We start from the raw sequence: 23,011 nt of genomic DNA, 5'->3' as shown, positions 1-23,011 counted from the left end.
GAAATCTTGTTAAATTAAGCTAACGTTAGTAACTTTGCACAGTCAACAATAATCTATCGAGCCAGCTTACGTTATTTGTAAAATAATGTTAAATACAGATATTCAATCTTGTTCAATCCGTCTGTTGTTTTTATCGGATAACCATCATCACGTGCAACACGAGGAAGAGTTTTCTCCGCAGCACCCGCATTATTGTATCTAGTCAGAAGAACGGGCTTTCACCGAAGCAGGTAGGGTAAAGATGGTTTCTTTATTCACAAATACATGTCAAACTAAACTGAGAAGATATTTATATGTTGACTGAGTGTCACGGTCTTGTCAGACATCTGTGCTAGATGTAGGTCTGAGTGCATCTCACAGGACCGTGGCAGTATCATGTTCTGTGTGGGGGCATGTGGAATCACATTGTTTGTGTGACTTCCACATGTTCCCGGTGTCTTGTTGCTGTCGTGATCTTGCCAGACCTTAGTATAGGTTCAGGTCTATGTTAGAGGGCAAGATCACGGCAGCATTGTGTGTACGTGGGAACACGTGTGCTTCACATCATGTATGTGTGACACGTGTTCCCAGTGTTTTGTGGCTGTCATGGTCTTGCCTGACTTTTGGTTATAGTCCAGGTCTGATGTTGGCAAGATTATGGCAGCATTGTGTTTGTGTGGGAACACGTGTGTTTTCACATCATGTATGTGTGACACGTGTTCCCAGTGTCTTGTCACTTTTACCCTACTCCCTTATGTACTCGTGTCTTAAGTGATTAATTATGTTCACCTGTTCCCCATTGATGTGCTGTCTATATTATGCCCTTGTGTTCTCTGTGTGGTGTGCGTGCGTTGTTGTTAACTCAGTGTTATGTATTCAGTAATTTGTTCCAGTTATTTCTCGTGTTCTACTTTGTGTTCCACCACAGTGTTATTATTTCATATTGTGTTTTACCCCCACGTGGGTTTGTTTTGTTCCGTCTGATTAAAATACATAGTTATTTTCTTACATCTGGTCTGCGTTTGGGTTCTTCTTTTGTTTTCACTTCCCGGTGTTTACCGGTCGTGACACTGAGCAGTCGGTTATGTAGATGCGTTTTTTCGTTTGCTCCGGGCTCTTATTTGGAGTCTGTTTAAGGGTTTAAATGATGATAGCCTACTTTGTCAAGTCCTCAAACTTTAAACTTCGCAAGTCCTCAAACTTCGCTTAGATTTGGGGTTAATGTATAATATTTGGTATGATATAATGTATGTAAGATCAAACAGTAATGAATTCATACTAACGACCGACTTGAAACTAAGGGTTTGACTGACTCAGACTTCGCTCCGCATGGGGTTTTAACGCCTTTTTTTCTGTTGGATATTTTTTAAGAAGAATTTTAAATATATACAATTTACAATGTTTTCAACTTAAAAATACATACATACATACATACAGAGAATATAAGTTTAGCTTGTTGTGGATATTTCCTAATTATAAGCCTTCTGTGAAATTATGACAAAATGAAAAATACAAAAGACGCATGTCTTAATTAACATAATTTAAATAAACGAATATTCGAATATTCGTTCTTTATGAGCTTAAATATTCGAATAGTAAATTACTGGAAAATGCCCATCCCTAGTTTTAAATAGGAAAAATATCAAAACTCTTTGGTTATTTTTAAGCGAGATGTTAAATGGACTAATCAGATTCAATAGATTGTGCTAAGCTATGCTAAAAGTGGTAACGCCAGACCCGAAGATCAGCTAAATGGATTCCAAAACAGTAAAAATCAAATTTTTAACTCAAGGCAGCTGGAAAATGTGCATATTTTCAAAAAAAGTGGAGTGTCCCTTTAAATTAATATTATCCAGCAAATTATTCTTCACTCTTTCAGACCCCTCTATTGTTATTATAAGGGTTTGTTCGGTTCAGTAGTGTTGTAGTAATTGTGTCAAAAGCAGAAGAAAATAAAAATCGGTTCAGCATATCGGTTATCGAGCACATAAGCACGGCAATATTTTTTATCGGTATCGGTTATAAAAATCAGTATCGGTCGATCACTACTTTTTATCTCACATGATATTCAGAAGTATAGTCGATGCGAATTCCGGTTCACAGAGACTTGTGAGAGATGTATTTATTTATTGGTTTATTTGTGGATTGTAGTTATTCTATTCTAATTATACCAAAATCTATGAATAAAATTCCTTTTAAAGCAACACCAAAGAGTTTTTTTTTACCTTAAAATAACGTTTCCAAAAAAGTTTCAGTGGTTCATCCACTCAAAACAGGGTGAACAGCACTTTCACATTCGCTTTGCAGCCCTCTATCGGCCAAAACCGCACTAAAGAAGTTTCCAACTGTCGGGTCGCGGTCCTGTAGTTCGAGTGAAAACTACAAAAACTTGCTTTACGGCAGACCTACAATCCAATCAGAGCCAGCTATGCTGCAGTATTTACGACAGTGGTAATGAACAATTACGCTTCCAACCTGTAGGGGGAGCAAAGAGCCAGAGTTCTTTAGTGTTGCTTTAACGTAGTTCAACATATACTGTACTATAATCTATAAAGCACAAGAACATGAGAGGGAATTATTACGAATATTAATCACAGCTGTGATAATCGAATCTAATAAAGTCTTAATCCTCACCTCTTACGCCCGTCCCCTGCGGCCAATACATCCGTGATATTATTAAAGAAAACACACTCCATCACATGTTAAGCAGATGGAGAGGACCTGTGTTCCTGTCATTCCCTGATGACATTAGACATTGTGGGCTGAAGATATTACCTGTCTGCTCTGTTTGTAGCTATAGGGAGACAGTAGATGGATATCTTTACATTATTGCACTGATAATATATAAGATGCTTCTCAAAGATAAGAACCCCATAACGTACCGCCCCATGATGCACACTTACAAGATTGATGATGAAAATTTAAGAAACAGCAATAAATGTTTATCATCAAACTTACTGACACAATCGGAAAAAGGCAAGTGTTTTGAAAGCTTTTGAAACAGTATAAAATGTTTTAAATATGTTTTAATAATAAACCGACTGACCTGAACACATTGGGATTCTTAGGATGAGATTAAGGAAATGTATCTTTAAAGGGACACTCCAACTCTTTTGAAAATATGCTCATTTTCCAGGCCCTCTAGAATTAAACATTTGACTTTTATCGTTTTGGAATCCATTCAGCTGATCTCAGGGTCTAGCGGTACCTCTTTTAGCATAGCTTAGCATAATCCATTGAATCTGATTAGACAATTGGCATCGCGCAAAAAAATAATCAAAGTGTTTCAATATTTTCCTATTTAAAACTTGATTCTTCTGTAGTTACATCGTGTACTAAGACTGACGGAAATTAATAAGTTACGATTTTCTAGGCAGATATGGCTAGGAACTATACTCTCATTCTGGCGTAATAATCAAGGACTTTGCTGATGTAACATGGCTGCAGGAGACGCAGTGATATTACACAGTGCCCGAAAAACAAAACAAAAAATAGAGTTTCAATATTTAAAACTTCACTCTTATGTAGTTACATCGTGTACTAAGACCAACGGAAAATAGTCCCCTTGGTGACTTTCAATAGCAGGGGATTATTTTCAGGCGCTGAGTAATATCATTTTCCGTTGGTCTTACTACACGATGTAACTACATAAGAGTGAAGTTTTAAATATTGAAACTCTGTTTTTTGTTTTGTTTTTTAGCGTGATGCTAATGGTCTAATCAGATTTAATGGATTATGCTAAGCTATGCTAAAAGTGGGACAGCCAGAACCGGAAATCAGCTGAATGGATTCCAAAACAAAATCAAATGTTTAACTCTAGGGGAGCTGGAAAATTTGCATATTTTCAAAAAAGTGGAGTATCCCTTTAAGGCAACCACTACATTGAGTTTAACCAAATTTTCGGAATGATTCTGTAGAAGTTATCAGCATTAGTTTTGTATATAACTATAAATACTAATACTTAGGTTTATTTATTTCAGAAACCTGATTTAAATTGATTGATTAAATTGATTGATTTAAATGGTTAATGAGTGATTACTGCATGCAACATTTTGGATTATCCCTCCTTCCCTGTATGAGAGCCATTTGCTTGAGGAGATCTGGTGTCCTGCTGGACTGATCTGTCCATGACAAATTCAACTTCCCTTTGCCCAGTTTGTTTCTTCATTAGCAGTCAGCTGGACTGCGGAACTCAGAGGTTTCCATTATATACGTAATCGGTTTGGCATGACAGCTGAACCGCTGGCATGCAAGTAAAAGAGAAAACAGTGGGAACCGGTGCTTTATGGTAAAACTCTCCGACCATTTACTTTGATTTGGTGCAGTAATTCAAAATCTTTTTTTTGGATATCATTTCCAACTCCTGCAACATATTCAGGCTACACACACCATTTCCAAAACTTTTAAGAAGAGTCCCATGTATAACGGCGTAAATACATTCACCCTTTGGCTCTACGAGGGATATAAATTTAAGACATTTGGCACTTGATGTCTTAACACAAATGCATTATAGCGCATGTACTCTAAACACAAAGCTCAGAACCATAACTGTTTATCATTAGCGTCCCATGCCGTATTAAAAGGAGGAGTATATTTTGCGTATTTTACCCAAGTGAAAACTTAAAACATCTACCTCCCTCTGATACCATAAATATTCAGAGTCATTAGTGCAGACGGAGTGCATATAGTCCTCTTGTGTATGTTATATTGCCTATCCACGTCTCTCTGCGAGCGCAGCCTCGTGCGTATTGGGGTGAGAGGGTCAGGTATCAGCATGGCCAGCGGTGATGTCAAAGAAAATGCAGGAACCTCTTGTTTATTTATACTGACAGACTTCATCCCAGGGATCCACATGCAGTCATGCCCCTCAGCCACAGCTGGAAACTCCACTCACAGTCCACCTAACAGCTGCTGCACTCTGAACTATGTGTCCCGCTCTCTTATCTCATCCGCGAGCGAGCAGCTATCAGTGTCCCTTTGGGGGAAGTGATGTCATTATCAGGCTATCCTTATTGGCCAGAGTCATGGTTGCTCTACTTATTGTTTTGTTTACACTATTGAGCACATGGACGTTTTGCAATGAAGACTCTGTTTATCTTTATTTCATTGATTTTTTTTCTCTCCCAGTTATTTCTTATATGAAGACGTTATGAAGCAATGGTCCATGGGCTGTAGAGACTGGTCCTCTGCCAAACCACGGTGTTTTATTTCACCCCAGGCCTTCGGCCAGCTATTTGCAAGACCCAAATGGGCCGGACCCAGCTCTGGAGGTTTTCTATGAAGAGGATTTGAAATTGTGAAGCTCTGTTTACATAGCTGTGGCAAGAAGCCATCGGCTGTCCAAGGAAACAGAAAGTAAAAGCAATTCGTTCCCAGACAAAAGAACAGAGACGCAGTATATGCGATGCTCAACTCTGCTGGGAGCTTTGTAAACATAATAAAACGCTGCCTTAGTATGTGTTACAAAACAGCTGTCAGGACGCAGTAATTATGGTTTTATAGTGGAGCAACGGCATCATCGATATACAAAAACTATAAAAGATTCATGATCATACTGTAAAGGCTCAGTGCTCCTCAGTGCGTCTCTCTGCTGACGACCGCAGGTTTGACTGTGCTTTGCTCCAAATGAAGCAGCCCTCCAACTTTCAATCCATTGACATTTTTCATCTCCTCTCCCTTTCCAGTGTCACCTCATCAGTTACAATACAAGCCAGCCATGTTTCCCCAGGCATGTAAAAAAGGAGAATAGATGCATGATATTTAACCCTGCAAAATGTATGATTTTAAAGAATTGACTTAGTTTTTGCTGAAATAATTATTGTACAGTAAAGCCAGCACATTGGCAGAACCAAAACTAGATAGATTGCCATGGCAAAAGTCGGGCCGCATAGCAAGGCAAGTTTATTTGTATAGCACATCTCTTACACAGAGGTAATTAAAAGTGCATTACAAAAAACAAATCATTTCAAAGAAAGCCGAAAAACTGTAAAAAATTGATATTTAAAATCACAAGAAAAGAATAAAAAAAAAGCAAGGAATTAAAATGAATAAATTTTGTTTTTATATAAAAAATTAGAGTGTGTTTACAAAGAATAAAACAAAGTCAAGGTATGTGTTAACCTTGAGCATTTCATCTTTGTTTCCAAATACAATGACTTCAGTTTTGCGTTTGTTTAAGTTTTGATGCATCCAAAATGCACTGGCATATGGAGTCAATGGGGCTGTAGTCATCGGGTGATAGGGCTAAGTATATCTGGGAGTCATCTGCATAGCTTTGGTAAGGAATTTGGATCTTTTTCATTAAATTGGCCAAGTGGGAGCATATATAAACTGAACAGAAGCGGTACAAGAATTGAGCCCTGTGGGACTCCACATGTCATGGGTGTCCACTCAGATTTATGGTTCACATAGTAACCCCTCCCTTTTAGGTAACTTTTGACCATTTGAGGACCATCCCAGAGAGCCCTGTTCCCCAGTCTATGTATGAGTGTGGTGTGATATACCATGTCAAATGTAGCCTTAAGATTTAGTAACACCAGCACTGTTATTTTGCCTGAATCGGAGTTTAATCGAATATCATTTATTATCTTTATAAGCACTGTCTCTGTGCTTGTGATGCAGACAGAAACCAGATTGAAAATCCAGGTAGCCATGAGAATTTGTTTAGCTGGTTGACAATAACCATTAGGGATGTAACGATTCAGTCACGATTCAATCGCGGTCCTCATTAAAAATGCCTGTCTGAAAACGATTCTGAATCGCAAGGCTGCGATTCTTTGTTTTATGCACAGCTTGTGCCTATATTACGGCATTTGGTCAGTAGGAAGTCCTTATCAATCTAAAATCATTATGAGTCGGAGTCGTTTATAACGTGCATTTAAAAAAGCAACACTCGTTAAACCAAATCATTCAAAATATTCTTTATTATCATGAAAATACCTAAAACAATTTGAAGAACAGCGTATAAATATTCATGTGTAGACATTTCCTGGAATAGCGTTATGCTACTTCTTGTGTGGCACAAAGGGAGTTTCTGCACGGGAGCGCCCCCTGGCGTTCGGATGTGCCGGGATTTCACCGTAATTCATTCAAATTCATTCATTGAGAAAACGCGCATTTGCACGATGAGTCGTTACACCCCTAATAACCATGAACACGAGTGAAGATATTTTGAGAAATGTTTGTAACCAAACTGACCACAAAGCCCATTTACTTCCATAGTAGGAATAAAGAATACTATGGAAGTAAATGGGGCTCATGAACGGTTTGGTTCATCAGCACAAAGAAATGTATACAGGTTTGTAACACCATGAGAGTAAAAAATGACAGAATTTTCATTTTTGGGTGAACTATCCCTTTAAAGCAGAATATTAAAGCACAAAGCAAAAGCACAGAGTGCAAGCATCCTAAATGCAGCGAAAAAGAAATATTATGATGATGCTAACATGATTTAACATGATAAAGGCCAACTATAGTTGTTTATGCATAGAAAAGCATATACTGAACGCAGAGCCCTGTAAAGTATACAAATAATTTGACTTTTAAGCATACACAGGCAATCGACACACATGCATTGCAACAAATTGCAATACCTCTCTCAATGACCTACGTCCCACATACTCCTTTACTCGCTTGAACATAAATCCGGGGGTGCACACTGTACGCTGACCCTCACGTATGCATAAAAAGTGAAATATCCCCAGGCCTAAAGGCAACAAAGTGGACAACATTAAGTGATCTATGTTACAATAAGTCAACGTTAAGTGATCTAGGTTACACAAAGTTCAATTTCTCTCTGCTTCTAAAGACAGTAGGGTCAACGTGTCAAAATTATTTTTTTTATTTGATTAATTATCCCCAATTGTCTCTTCCGCATGCACCTCTCCCAGCTCCAACGTCTGTAACATGAAAGCAGGTCAGCGTCAGGCCAGTGATCCAGCACACACCTCCATATGTCATTATTTCCCAACCTAATGGCAAACAGACCCCCGGCCAATTAATTGACACCTGTTTTGGATTACGTTCACCACATGTAGAGTATGAAAGTGACGCTGCTTATATCCACACATGTTTGACACCTTTTCACACCTTTGGATTGAAAGGCTTCAATTAGTTGTCGGAGCTCAATTCATTTTTGGAGATATTTTAACAAAGATAATTTTTTGTAACAAAAAGATCGACATTACAATCTCCTCTAATTTGAATCATGTGTATCGTAAAACATTTTGAAAAAAACAATCTTGCTGTTTAGAAAGTGTCTCGTGATTCAAACAGTCATTAACATCAAGTGATATAAACATAAACACAATTTTTCACTTGGCCATTTTGAGTGCACGGTCCGTCAATGCTCATCACGCCTGTGAGGCAAGTCGTATGTCTCTGTTGACTTGTTGTTAAGGTGTGGTACTTCTTGTTATGGTTTTGAGATCTGAGAGTAAAATGGTAGTGAAATAAAAAACAGCTGCAATACAGGACAGTTTTCACAAAAGAAATGAAAACAGATACAGACCTCAAGATCACAACATCCCCATGCATGTCTTGAGGGATGTTTATATTTGGTTTTTCAACCCGTATGGATTTGTGGGTGTAAGGGTCCTGTCTATGTACGTATATTGCAAAACGTTTAACTTCACCATAACATCTGCACAAAACATGCAATATTTATGCAAATTTATTGAATCCGTTACATGAACCAAGCAAACACGTTCATGGCCAACACTACAGTTTGATTGCACATCATCAGATCCAGGTCTGATGCGAGTGTGATGGTATGTCTGTATTTTTTTGTTAGTTTGCCAAGCTTTGAACAAGAGAAAAGGTAAGTGAAAGTTAAACTGTGGCTTTCTCACAAGAAAAGCAAACAGGATCTGTTATAAAAAAGTCTGTGAATAGGGAGCTGGCACCCACTGCTCGGTTGACCCCCTTCTCCCCAGAGCTCATTGGCTTAACCGAAATTTGAGACTTCTGGGAAATATCAATATCATTTTTTCTCCATACATTACTGTACTGCATACATTACATTTATAGATTTATAGGCTATATATTTATTAAAAAGCAATTTTTCAAATTTCTCCAAAATAGAGATCAGGGTTTCCACGGGTTCTTGAAATCCTTGAAAGTTTGTGAATCTGGGGAAAAAATTCAAGGCCCTGGGAAGTTTTTGAAAATATGCATACATAGATACAGGTCATAGAAAGTGTTTGGATCTATTTTATGCAAGAAGTTTTCTGGGGGAAAAAAATCCATATTATTCCCTGTGTAGTGTAGGAGAATATCATAAAAATTCTAGACTTTTAAGCACACGCCCTGAACTGTTCGCTTTAAATGCTTATATCCTCTATATGTGAATGTTGATTCATACCAAAATGCTTTTTTGCATAGTTGTGTTTGACAAATGAAAACGTCTCGGGTTACGTATGAGAAGGGAACGAGACGCTGCGTCTCCCTTGCCATACTTCCTGCGTCCCTGTAACGCCGTTTTTGGCAATATTTCAAATAGTGATGTACTTCCTGGCTCCGCGTCACCCTGTCTTTGTCGTTAAGCTTCACCATTGGTTGAATTTGATATACACATTCAGACGTACTTACTCCTGGAGGCGTCCCTAAAGTGTCACTGCAGTGACGCAGCCCGAGTTCTCTCAAAAGGGAACTGTAACAATGTATCTTAAAGCAACACTATGTAGTTTCCATGTAAAATTGTCTTACAGCTCCCCCATGTGGTTGAAAAGCGCAACAGTGCCTGGTATCAGACACTCTTCTGCAGGCAGGGGGAGGGGCGGGGCTGTGTTTCCTACCCTCCACCGCCACTTTCAGAGTGTGCTTGTAGCAGCTAGGAGGCTGCTCAGGTTGCAGCAACAGTACAATTTGTCCAGTTAAAAGTTGTTCTATCACTGAAATAATTTTAGAGACATTATTTAAAGGTAAAAAAACTACATAGTGTTGCTTTAAAAGGTAACACGATGTAACCTTGCTCTCACTTGAAATGTGCCCCACATTTAGTCCTTGAATTTAAGGGTATTGGACCTGGAAAGTCCTTGAAAGGTCCTTGAATTTGAAGTTAACTAAGGTGTGGGAACCCTGAGAGATGCAGATGTAGCTCAGTGTTGATTATCATTGTTTACATGTAAATCTCAGATTAGGACCACACATCTGAATGTTTATGAGAAATAATTGGTGTTGATGTATATTTAACATATTCCTGTAAATATTCTGTAAAGATGCATTTTATTGCCAATACAGCATGTAACACCCGTTAATGAAAAACAGGCATTTCCTTTGAATTGTTTCCTGCAAATTCACATTTCCACACCGCAGTCTCTAGGAAATCTGCAGGATTCGGTGAACACTGACATCTCAACAGCATTTCCTCTGGGTCCGCTTTTCCATGAACCCCAGTAGAGCTCTCCCATGTCTGAGTCGAGCGGGGAAAGCCAGAGTCCGCGGCCAACAGATTGGGTGCGAGTGTGTATCTGAGTGTTTACAGTTTGCAGAAATGGCAGCTTTTCAAATCACTGCAGATACGAAACATGACTAACATCCCTGGTGATTTCCGAGTTTTTTCTGCCTCTGCCTCCCCAATTATTCCAGTCTGTTGGACTCTGAAGAGCAGTTAGGGAAAGGATCATCAAACTTCAGCTATGAAGTTTAGCTGCTGAAAGAGAAAGGAAACATGCTCTAGAGAAACTGACTGTCATTTTTCATTTGAACACTTAAAACCGTCTCTCTTCATCATTTCCTGGAAGTTCGCAATCTGTTCTTGTAAAAGAAACTATCAGTGTAGACACCAGAAGGCAAATAACTCAACCTGTTAGAAGGTAGCTGCTCTTAATAAAATAAGCATGCAGTAGGTCTGCATCACAGCTACTGTACATTTAGTGGATGACACAGAGGAAATGACTCATAACATCAAATAGTAATTTCTTCGTCAACCGAATGACAAATAAGCTCTGACAAACATAGAGAAAAGGCAAAATGTAAACAGATTAACATTACTAATACACTACACATGTGACATACTTACACGCATTTCCAACTTCTTTTGAATGAGGTCTAATTGATCCAATCTCAAAATCTTTTGGCCCTGTTTACACATGTTTAGCGCTGTTTACTTGGGACTGGATCAGCCAAAACCGATCTTAATACTGGGTGTAAACAGGCCGTTAAGGGCTCATTATATTTTTTCTTAGGGCCTAGGCTGTATCCTTGACGCCGTAGGCTACCCGTCGGCATACTTCTGCATCGCTGTTTGCGTCGCTGTGCAATTACACATGCAGATCGCAAGTAGGCGTGTAACCCACAATAACAGCAACAGTCAGAGAAGAAGCTAATTATTTGAGGGTTGTGAAATGGAGAGAAATTGCGAATATTGTTGCAGTTTCAACTTGGCCCATCTTTGTTTTTTTGGATCGTAAGCGGAAATCAGTATGAGGAAATGTGACGCAGACCAATCACATTGCTTGTGACGCACTGTAACATTTTGGAAGAGGTGCACGTCAGGCTATGCCACCGTGTAGGTTCGCCCCTCTGAGTAGGCTACTCCGTGAAATCATTGCAGAAGTAAAAACAAAAGCAACTGATCATTACAGTACATACTAAGGTGCATGTAAATGCATGGGAAGATATAGTCCATTTACATTTGGCAGATGCTTTTATCTAAAGTGCATTCAAGCAATATATTTTATTAGTAATATTGTCAATAAGAATTTAATCGATAAAACTTAACGATTGTCAAATAAGCAAGATCATGCACATGTGGGCGGCGCCTACGCAAAACACATACTGCCGCGAGGCCCAGAAGTTAAACTAGCCATGATCACAATGATGCTCGATGCCAAAATCACACATGGGCTTATTAACGTCAAAATAAAAAAAATTAATTTGCGTGAGGAAGCTGGCGTTTTTACGGACTTTTATTGCTATATGCTACTGCAGTATAGACTTATTGCACTATTACAGTTAACGATTATTTGATTGATTGATCGTTAATTTAAACGATTATCGAATATGGGAAATTGCATAAATTGACATCCCTAATCAGTAATGTATGCTGGGAATCGAACCCATAACCTTTGCACTACTTAACCAATGCGCTACCAATTAAGCTACAGAATCTCCCAAGAAAAAAACCTGAGACTGATGGAAGGAAGATCACATTTCCTAGTGTTGTTAAACAAGATTTACCTCTGCTCAATTTAACCCTTAAAAATATAGACAAAACTGAGTCTGTTTATAAATTAAGGGAAGTGCCGAATTCTTGTTGGTGTTGGTTTTCAACAGATCGGCCAAGATCTTTTTAGCCCACACAGTCAGTGGTGACAGAAGCCCTAAGATTAACCATTTTACCACCTTTCTAGAGAAGCTAAATGGGCCTCTGAAGTCTAAAGGGAATTCGGGGTGAAAGGGTTATGTAACTGGAGTAATGACAAGTCGAGAAAGTGAAGGATTTGAGCATCTAGCATATGTAAAGCCACTTTGGTGAGACCAGGATTTCATTGCGTTCATGAATTACACCGTAAGATCATATCCGATGCTGTCCAGATGGTCAGAGTGTATCTGGCTGGTAATGTCTTTTACAGTATGTGTTTAGGAGCTTAACGGTATCGTGTGCAATGTGGGAGAGATGATCTACACTGAGTCCCAACCAGGCATAATGAGATCAAGCAAGATGTAAAGCTATCTCAGAGTGTCTGTCTTAATGTTAGTTGTAAATTGCACATGAACGGCCTCTAAAGTTTTATTTACAACTGGTAAACTCTGAGATCATTTTAAATAATGAGTTTCTGAGTTGGGCAGCCCATTAACTTTAAACATAGAGGATAGAGAAGGATTGCGGTTGTGACATTTTTTTTTAGCTTTTCTGCACAACTGCTACAGTGCTGTTTCTTGCGTTAAAGTCTTGCATGCTTACGTATATAAATAACCATTTGATGCACATTAGGGTTGCTCCGATTCCGATTCCAGTGTCAGAAATGCGGCCGATCTTGCATCGGTATCTTGCAAGTACTTGAACCCATAAACCAATCGGCGGATACCCTGAGCCCAGGTATCTGAATCCGAATATCTCGAATGCACATTGTATTTTATACCAGGGGTGGGTTGATACCACTTTTTCCATTACCGAGCCGATTTCGATACCTGAATTCTGAGTATCAGCCGATCCGTTCCTAGTATTTTTCTTGATCCATTTAGAATTGTGTCTGTACACACACATAAATATATATGCACACACATATACACACACAAAATCAGGAGAATATCATGTACTGATCACAGCAGTGTTTCCCAACCAGGAGGCCAAGGCCCACAGGGGGGCCTCAGCAGATTTCCAAGGGGGCCTCAAGATGACTTAAAATGCTTAAAAATTTGACGAAACAAACATTAAAATAAGCTAACACAAGCAAAAAACAAAATGTTTCTTATTTTGTTGGCCATTTTAGTAGCGAATATACATCTGTCTGGTCATTCCAAGTTCTATTTAATTTTATGTGGAAATAATCGAGTGAGTGGGGGGCCTTCAAATATTATTGTGGACAACTAGGGGGCCTTGAAGTGAAAAAAGTTGGGAACCAATGATGCAGCATTTATATTTATTATAAATAGGACAATTCTACCGCTTCTGTCTCGTGCCATAATATCTTAACACCAGTAGGTTTGAATATGGAAATCAAAACTTACAGATCATAAAAATGGTAATGAATAAGCAAATCAACCTAGCTACACTGACAAGACCGATTGTGCCCAAACAGACGCATCATGCGTGTGCGCCAGTAATAATTGCTTCATACGCTCACTCACTTGTGATTGGCTGAGATGATTTCACACATATCTAGATAACAAATCAAAAAATATAGAAAACATTTTAAAAGTGGGCTGGGATGTGTTCTCTGGTCCCCCGCGGATGCTACGCACATGGTTGCAGGCAGTTTTTACAGCTTGATATAGTTTTGCCTTGATTTTTGGTGTAAGCTTGGAAACGCCCCAGAACACCTGAACGCTCCCCCATCCGTTCAAAAACCCCCGGTGCCCTCTTACCACCTCCATTGAGAAACGCTGGTCTACATTAACAAGAAGTATTTGACTAACATCTGTCTGAGCAGTGTTCTCATTCTTCATCCCAGCAAGGAATAAAGCTGTCTGAGATTCAATTCAGAAGTAGCAAGATAACAATACAGAAAAACACGATAAAGAATGTTTTCATTGGCTCCGTGGACTGTGCTGAAAATAGAGGTTGGAAGGGGAGCACGAGGGTGACAGGCCTGTGTTACAGAGATGTGTGTTGGAGATTTTTCGACTCAACAGTCTGTCTTGCAGGGAATGAATCTGCTCTCTACAATGGAACTTCTGAACAAGAAGCCTTTATTTCTCACTGACTTGATGGATCTCTTGGGAGTAATCATAGCGGCGCAGACCCTTTAAATTGCTATGAACACAATTTCACAAATTTTCCCTTGGAAACTGGTCATGAGACCCTCACAACCCTCTCACAAACAATTACTCACAGTGAATGAGTAATAATTTTACTGTCAAATGACCATAAACCCACTTCAACATCTGTGCTACTTCAAATTAGCATAATAAAAAAAAATGTAATGATAAAAATAAATGATAACTTTGAAGGTCACCTACTATGGCAATTTTTCAAGATGTATTTGATGTATTTTTGTGTGAAGTTTAGGTCCAAATTTAGATAATTTAGATAATTTATTTTTCCATGCTTGAGTGAGGTCAAATCGACTTCATCATGGAATGTTGCCTGATCCTTCATAAATGTCCCAGATGTCAAAAAGCAGAAGCTTTTTTCTAGAAATGTCATCTTCATAGGAAAAAAACTTCTCTTAAAGGCTGGCATGGATGCTATTTTTTCTAATGACCATATCATCCCAGATTGAAAATTAACCCATATTTTTCTCACCTGCAAGCCCTCCTAGGTGTATGTCACTTTCTTTTTCCTTAAATTAACTCTTTTCCCACCAGCGTTTTAAAAAAAGTTGCGAGCCAGCGGTAGCATTTTTTATGATTTTCAAAAAAGTTTAATGCCTTCCAGAAAATTTTCTTCTTAAATTATATAAACATTCAATATCTCAAATATAAGAACAGACCCTCTGCTTTTAAACAAAAAGTGCTTTCCTATTTTTATTTGTTCTCTTTTTATCACCTTTTCAAATATGGGTAGGTTTCTTTAAAAATACCAAATTTCAGAGCAAAAAGCTGAGAAAATTGTATCTATCAGAGACCAGATTCAGAGCCATGATCAAAACATACACGGGGTTTGAACTGTTTGCCCTAAGGGGATACTTCCGGGTTTTATAAGTTGGGAAAGAGTGCCATCTAGTGGAAACGGATTGTCAGAAAAACTCGTCATTGGCAGGGAAGCGCTTTCTTGACGTGCACTAGCTCGTGTGCGGAATGGCGTCAGTTTTTTTAACGCTGCTAACAATATCTATATAGCCTACTGTCTACAAACATTAATAATATTAACATTACTATACATTGTTTAAAAGGTCAACGGGTTTAGCATCAGTGTATGGTCTCCATTTTGAGATACAGATGCTTTAGCATCTTAAATGTAGTCTTGTGACAAAAGATGACAACATGCAAAATATAAACAGGACTTCTTACCTTTGTGTTGATATAACGATCGCCAGTCGAATCCAGTCTGTTTCAGATGTGTGAATAACTCATGAAAACTGTCTAATAGAATGCTTCCAATTACCATTTTTGTCCACAAATCCGTATAATCTGTGAAATATAGATGTATAGTCTGCTGTTTACATCAGATTTTGCATGAACGTCTTGTAATAGAATAAAATATACATATCTGAGGACTATTTACATCAATAATACGTCATATTAGGTTCTGCTAAACCCATTAACCCGCGGTCAAACTTTGTTTCTAAAAGTAGGCGGGAGTATAATACATGATATCCAAACCGCGCTGTCAAATATCGTGACGTTATCTGACTTGCTCGTTCCTCCAATGACTTCATGGAAAATAATGATAGACAGAATGTGTAGCCAATTAGATAATGAATCCAACAATCTTTGTGTGACGTTTCATTTCCTGGTGTGGAAATTGCATTTTATAAGCTATCATAAGGATAAATAATAAGAACGAACGTGTATGCATGTAAACAAAAGACTTTTATTTTGTGGCTGACTGGCACTTAGAAAAGGCACTAGTCTTACAAAAACCTCTCATTTTTGGGCCTATTGACCTTGAACATGAAGCATAACTTCTTTAGACTTGTGGCTTTGGGATCATTGAATTTCTAGGTTTTACACACATATTTATCATTAAGATTTTTAGTATTAAAAAAGATGTTATGCAAAAAAAATTTATTCCAATGTACTTTAGCCTCTCTAACTTTTTCAATTTTTAACTTAGAATAATTTTGAAACCTGGAAAATGAAGCTCAAAGTGTGATACCATTGTTTATACCATTGTTCATACTCTAAATGGTTTAGTAAAAACTAATTTTTTAGTAAAATTAGGTCTTTTCATGGTTTGGGCCAGAGTGGGGGTGCTTTTCAAGAGGTTAATTGACGAGTTAACTCCTTAATTGCGGGGAGAGAGTTAAGGAATCCAGTGGGTTAAGATTCTGTATGTCTTTTGAAGAGAAACAATACGCTTGTGAGAGAAAAGACTTGTGAGAACTAATGATTGTCTTACGTACAAACGTGGAGCCGGTGTGCTGCCATTTCTTTATATAGATGCGTTTACATTAAAATGCAATTTTTCAATCACTAAATTACGCCGGAAATACAAATTGTTTTCTCTTGGTTTCACTTAAAATAACCCACAGGAATCTTATGGACTCCTTTATCTGATTATGGATGGGCTTAAAAAAATTGCCACCATATACCATTACAAAGTTAGAAAAAGCCATGATATTACTTAAAAGGGGGTTCTATTGGTGTTTAATTTTAATTATTATTAAGTCTCAACTCGTGGAGGTACTATGAAAGTCTTTTATGGGCACTTCTCACCGAAAAGCACCAACCAGGTATATGCATCTTATCTGACGCAAAAGGAAAAAAATTAACCACAGGGCATAAGGTGCTGGGCACTTATTCCTAAAATGTAGCTGTACGTCGTAAGAAGATGCTTGCACAAACAACATATGGGGTTGTTATTTTTGGAGGACAGTCTCTGTTATTCATTTACAAAACTGTGGTAAATGCAACACTTAATCATGCATTATTTCCGTTGTTGTAGTGTTCGTTGATAACTATCAAAGAATTTGAGATATTTTCTATTCTATCTTTCATTTAATATTAAATTAGAGTTAACAGATATGCTTGAGGTTTCCCTACTACTTCATAATTGCCAGTAATTCTGTCCTTTCTGAACACATCATGATGAGGGTGGATGTAAAAGTGAATGAACAAAACTATTTTGTATGTCACAAGAGACAGCTCAGTCTCTAGAGCTCCACTGGACCTGCTGCTGACCAGTTTGACTTGTATATTTTATATCGGTTCTGAAAAACCCAAATACTGAGGTTGTTAAAATTTATTATGGTGTGATGTCATGCAATTTATTTAAAGAGCAACTATTGTCCTATTCACATTTTTACATTTCTTTTGGTGTGTAAGTGTGTATTAGTAGATGTTAACGATATGCAAAACATACAAAGCCCAAACTAAACTGACGTGAGTTATCGTCTCCAACGTAAATCTCTTTTTTTGGACTACAACAAACACACGGATTGTAGGCAACAGTTTACTTCCTGGGCCTGTTGACGTAGACAAGACCGACATTATCATAATTCCTCCCGCTTTGACTCATAGCCTGTAGGTTAACTCCTCGATCGAATCTTTCAAACATGGTAAGGAGCGCCACATTTCCGGCTGACATCAGAGGTATTCAGACCAATCACAACATACAGATTAGCTGTCCAATCAGGGACACAGAGCTTTTTAGATTGATGAGCTTTGTACAAAATCAGAGCGTTTAAGGAAAGCATATCTGGAGCTACAAAAATGTACGGTATGTGGAAAAAAAATTGTTTTTTGAACCATAATCCACACAAACACATTGTATTATACCAAATACACAAAATAATATGTTTCTAACAGTGAAATAGGTGCACTTTAAATATCTACTTGTGAGATCTCTGAAAAAGTATAAGTGACTTATAAAACTATCTACCACTTGACACATGAAAGCTATGATTAAAAATCAGGGATATTCCATCAAGTGTTAATTTCTAAACTCTTTCTAAATACACGTGAAACATTAGTATTTTGTTGTTAAAATGAGTGTCGTGGAATTGTTTTTTTACGCAATGCTGCTGGTTCAAATCCGCCTTTTGCCGATCACACCAAAAAGGCTTTCATTTTCCATAATAATAAAAATTAGAAATAATAAGTTTTATAAAGAATAAAAATATTTATTGGGTAGGGTTGGGGGTCATTTTACTTAAAATCTACTGAAGTAAAAATACGGAGGTGCAAATAGTATCTGACAAAATACATAGAATGTAATTTCTATTTATATTTATTGCAAATTTGATCATTTTATTTATTAAATAAAACTTGTTTTACCTACTGTAAATAGCATAATTCAAAGTAAAAGATGATATTGTAACTTAGTGTAAATAAAAAATATCTATATTTTTACTATGAAAATAGTGTCTAATGCAAAAGTGTAAATAACCAGTGCCAAAATTTTTCCAGAGCTGTATATGTTGCTTGCCAACAAAACGTAGTTAATGAGAATCCATGACTAATGTTGAATGAGAAGAGAAATATGTTTTATGGGTCTAATGATGCATGAATAATAACTGTCATAAGGGTCTACTAGTGTCATCCAAGTCAAAACGCTTCACTTGTTGGGAAAGACACTGCTGGGAAAGTTGAATGCGGTAATATCAATGTAGGTGTGTCGATTGCTGAAGAGGAAAATGCTTAGATGATAAAGCAATATCGTAGTTACGTTTTGTGTTGCGAAACAGAAAACATGCTTTTTTAATGACCAAGCAGACTATAGGATTATAATGACATCACTGTGAGAAACCTGACAAAGCTCAAAATTTCATGTAAACGCAGATTTCTGCATAGACGGTTTATTAATGTGCATGTAATCACAAGAAAACATTTTTTATAATAAGCTGACTATTGGTAGATATTTGCTTATTTTGTGCATGTAGACACACCGTTTTTGTTTTGTTTACAACATCCAAATATGCTGTCTGCACTCAGTCACACACACACTCTGCTATTGTGTGTAGTTTTTACACTTATTTCACATCACTTGGACATTAAAGGAGATTTGTAAAACTCTCTGATGAGGTTCCAAAAAAATTAACCTGGATTAACTGGTCTTGGCCCTGCACTCAAGATAATTATTAAGGCATGTTAGAGCATTATCTAATTTCCTTTAAAAACTGATTTAGTTTAAAACTCTGCAAATGGTAACCTGCTTCGCTTTAACCTTCAACTAATTTCAAGCCTTTTAGGCTTTCCATGAGAAATATCATAAAAAAGCATTGATAGATGTTTTCCTTGTTTTTCGTTTGATGTCATCTTTCATGTTGTTTCGTCACCAAAGCTCTTTTCTCTCCACTTCTCCTCCCGCCGTCATCCCAAAAATACAGTCATACGATTTCCCAGAACTGGGACTGATAATGCAAAGGAAGTTGGCCTTAACAGTATTATTTTCTAAATATCCTGTCCAGTCATCTTGCTTTTTGCCAGGTCTGTACTGGCTTATGTAGCTGAATTACTTCACCTCAAACTTCAGCTGAAGCCTAATAAGGCACTCTATAGCATTTATTCCACTACATTTTTTTAGTTGCTATCAGCAATCTTTTTGGCGTGCTACTATCAGGGATGACAGTGTCTTGACTCCGGACTGGATCGGACCCAAAGTCAGCTGCTCCGGTGCGGATCCGGTGTAGATCCGACTGTCTATATGTTTATAAGCAGTACTATATGAATGTATGTACTGTATGTATGTATGAATTAATGACTATGTATGTACAGTACTGTCCAAAAATCTTAGGTGTGTTATTATTTTCAACCTAAAATAATTGTTTTAAGTCATTTATTTAAATCATTTGCTGTAGTGTGTAAATAGGAAATATCTGTTTATATTTCCTAGCATTCCATTTGGCATTAAATGTAATAATCCACTGAGATTTTTGTATGGACGGAGTCTGACAACAGCTGGTGCTCCGCAGAGATCTGGTCTTACCATATTTCAGTCTGTCTATTATCACATGAAGAAAGGGGAAAAACAGATTAAGATGCCTGAAGAAGCCTATAAAACTATTTGAAAAAGTATGTGTTACTATGACAAAATCTGCTTTAAAAGGGTGGTAAAAGAAATCACAATAGCACTATTCGGACGGGATTAGTTTTCCAAACAACGTTTGAGTTTCAACGTGTCCCCCAGGACGTCTGTGATTTTATGTACCGATTTGGACGGGATTAAAATGATGCAGGCTATTCCAGAGATGGGAGTGTCTGTTTCATGCATTTGGGCTTTGCAGTAGCATGTGCTCTGGATACGTGTGTTTGTAATGTTTAATATTTTGCTTTAAATGTAAAATTATGACAGAACTTGTAATTAATTAATTTAATTTTAACAAATCAAAATAAAAAATACAAATCCTACAAAAGTAACATTAGCCTACGTGTTTTATATAACTGTCTGCTTATAATAAACCCAAAGAAATGAAGAAATAATGATTAATAACAATTTATTATCTTTATTAATTACATTACCATTCCGGATTTAAACAACTTTGAACGGAGTTTCTTATAACGTTAATGATATTACAGTGGCCAGTCTTAACAGTGTATGATATTCAGCTCGTCTTGATTTAATTACAACCCCAAAACAGAAAAAGTTGGGACACAGTAGAAATTGTGAGTAAAAAAGGAATGGAATAATTTACAAATCTCATAAGCTTATATTTTATTCACAGTAGATTATAGATAACATATCAAATGTTGAAAGTAAGATATTTTGAAATGTCATGCCAAATATTGGCACATTTTGGATCTCATGACAGCTACACATTCCAAAAAAAGTTGGGACAGGTAGCAATAAGAGGCCAAAAAATTTAAATGTACATATAAGGAACAGTTGAAAGACCAATTTGCAACTTATTAGGTCAATTGGCAACATGATTGGGTATAAAAAGAGCCTCTCAGAATGGCAGTGTCTCTCAGAGGTCAAGATGGGCAGAGAATCACCAATTCCCCCAATGATGCAGCGAAAAATAGTTTTCTGAGTTTCTCAGAGAAAAATTGCAAAGAGTTTGAAGTTATCATCATCTACAGTGCATAATATCATTCAAAGATTCAGAGAATCTGGAACAATCTCTGTGCGTAAGGGTTAAGACCGGAAAACCATACTGGATGCCCGTGATCTTCGGGCCCTTAGACGGCACTGCATCACATAGAGGAATGCTACTGTAATGGAAATCACAACATGGGCTCTGGAATACTTCCAGAAAACATTGTCAGTGAACACAATCCACCGTGTCATTTGCTGTTGCCAGCTAAAACTCTGTAGGTCAAAAAAGAAGCCATATCTAAACATGATCCAGAAGCACAGGCATTTTCCCTGGGCAAGGCTAATTTAAAATGGACTTTGGCAAAGTGGAAAACTGTTATGTGGTCAGACGAATCAAAATTTGAAGGTCTTTTATAGAAAAGTGGGACGACATTTCATCCGGACTAAAGAGGACAAGGACAACCCAAGTTGTTATTAGCGCTCAGTTCAGAAGCCTGCATCTCTGATGGTTTGGGGCTGTATGAATGCGTGTGTCATGGGCAGCTTACACATCTGGAAAGGCACCATCAATGCTGAAAGGTTTATCCAAGTTCTAGATACATATGATCCCATTCAGACGTCGTCTCTTTCAGGGTAGACCTTGCATTTTCCAACATGACAATGCCAGACCACATACTGCATCAATTACAACATCAAGACTGCATAGAAGAAGGATCTGAGTACTGAAATGGCCAGCCTGCAGTCCAGATCTTTCACCCATAGAAAACATTTGGTGCATCATAAAGCGGTAGATGCCACAAAGAAGACCTAAGACAGCTGAGCAACTAGAAGTCTGTATTAGACAAGAATAGGACAACATTCCTATTCCTAAACATTGGTCCTCCTCCAGCTGTTCCTTATATGCACATTTAACTTTTCTGGCCTCTTATTGCTACCTGTCCCAACTTTTTTTGGAATGTGTAGCTCTCATGAAATCCAAAATGAGCCAATATTTGGCATGACATTTCAAAATATCTTACTTTGAACATTTGATATGTTATCTATATTCTACTGTGAATAAAATATAAGTTCATGAGATTTGTAAATTATTCCATTCCTTTTTTACTCACAATTTCTACTATGTCCCAACTTTTTCTGTTTTGGGGTTGTATTTTATTTTGACGAATGCAAAAAAAACATTCATATCTGAATGAATGGGACTCAGGAAATACAATATACGCACATTAGTAAGACCTTACGGCAGATCACGTTGGCCAAAACACGAAATGAACCGCGTTTTCAAAAGATATTGCAGGCACACACAGACATTTGCATTCGGACGGGATTAAAACAGTAGGTAAATTGCTCTGGAATTTTTACGGAGGTCGTCAGAGAAAAACACAGACATGGCCGATTCGGACGGGATTAAAAACACAGAGGACCTCTGAAATGCACAATCTTCTCAGAGGTCCCTCTGTAAAACTAATCCCGTCCGAATAGGGCTAATGACAATATTTTGTGCATAAAACTTTTTACAGCACTGTAGCTTTGCAGGTAAATCTCTTCAAGCATCTTAAATACGTATGTATGTCTATACTATAAATATGTATGTATGTATGCATAAATGTATGTATGCATGTATGTATACATGAATGTATGTATGAATGTATGTATGTATGTATGCATGTATGCATGAATGCATGTATGCATGAATGAATGTATGCATGCATGAATGTATGCATGCATGAATGTATGCATGCATGAATGTATGTATGTATGCATGAATGTATGTATGCATGAATGAAT

Source organism: Misgurnus anguillicaudatus, chromosome 10 (assembly GCF_027580225.2).
Source record: "Misgurnus anguillicaudatus chromosome 10, ASM2758022v2, whole genome shotgun sequence".
NCBI classification, from domain to species: domain Eukaryota; kingdom Metazoa; phylum Chordata; class Actinopteri; order Cypriniformes; family Cobitidae; genus Misgurnus; species Misgurnus anguillicaudatus.
Note: the sequence above shows the minus strand (reverse complement) of the source record.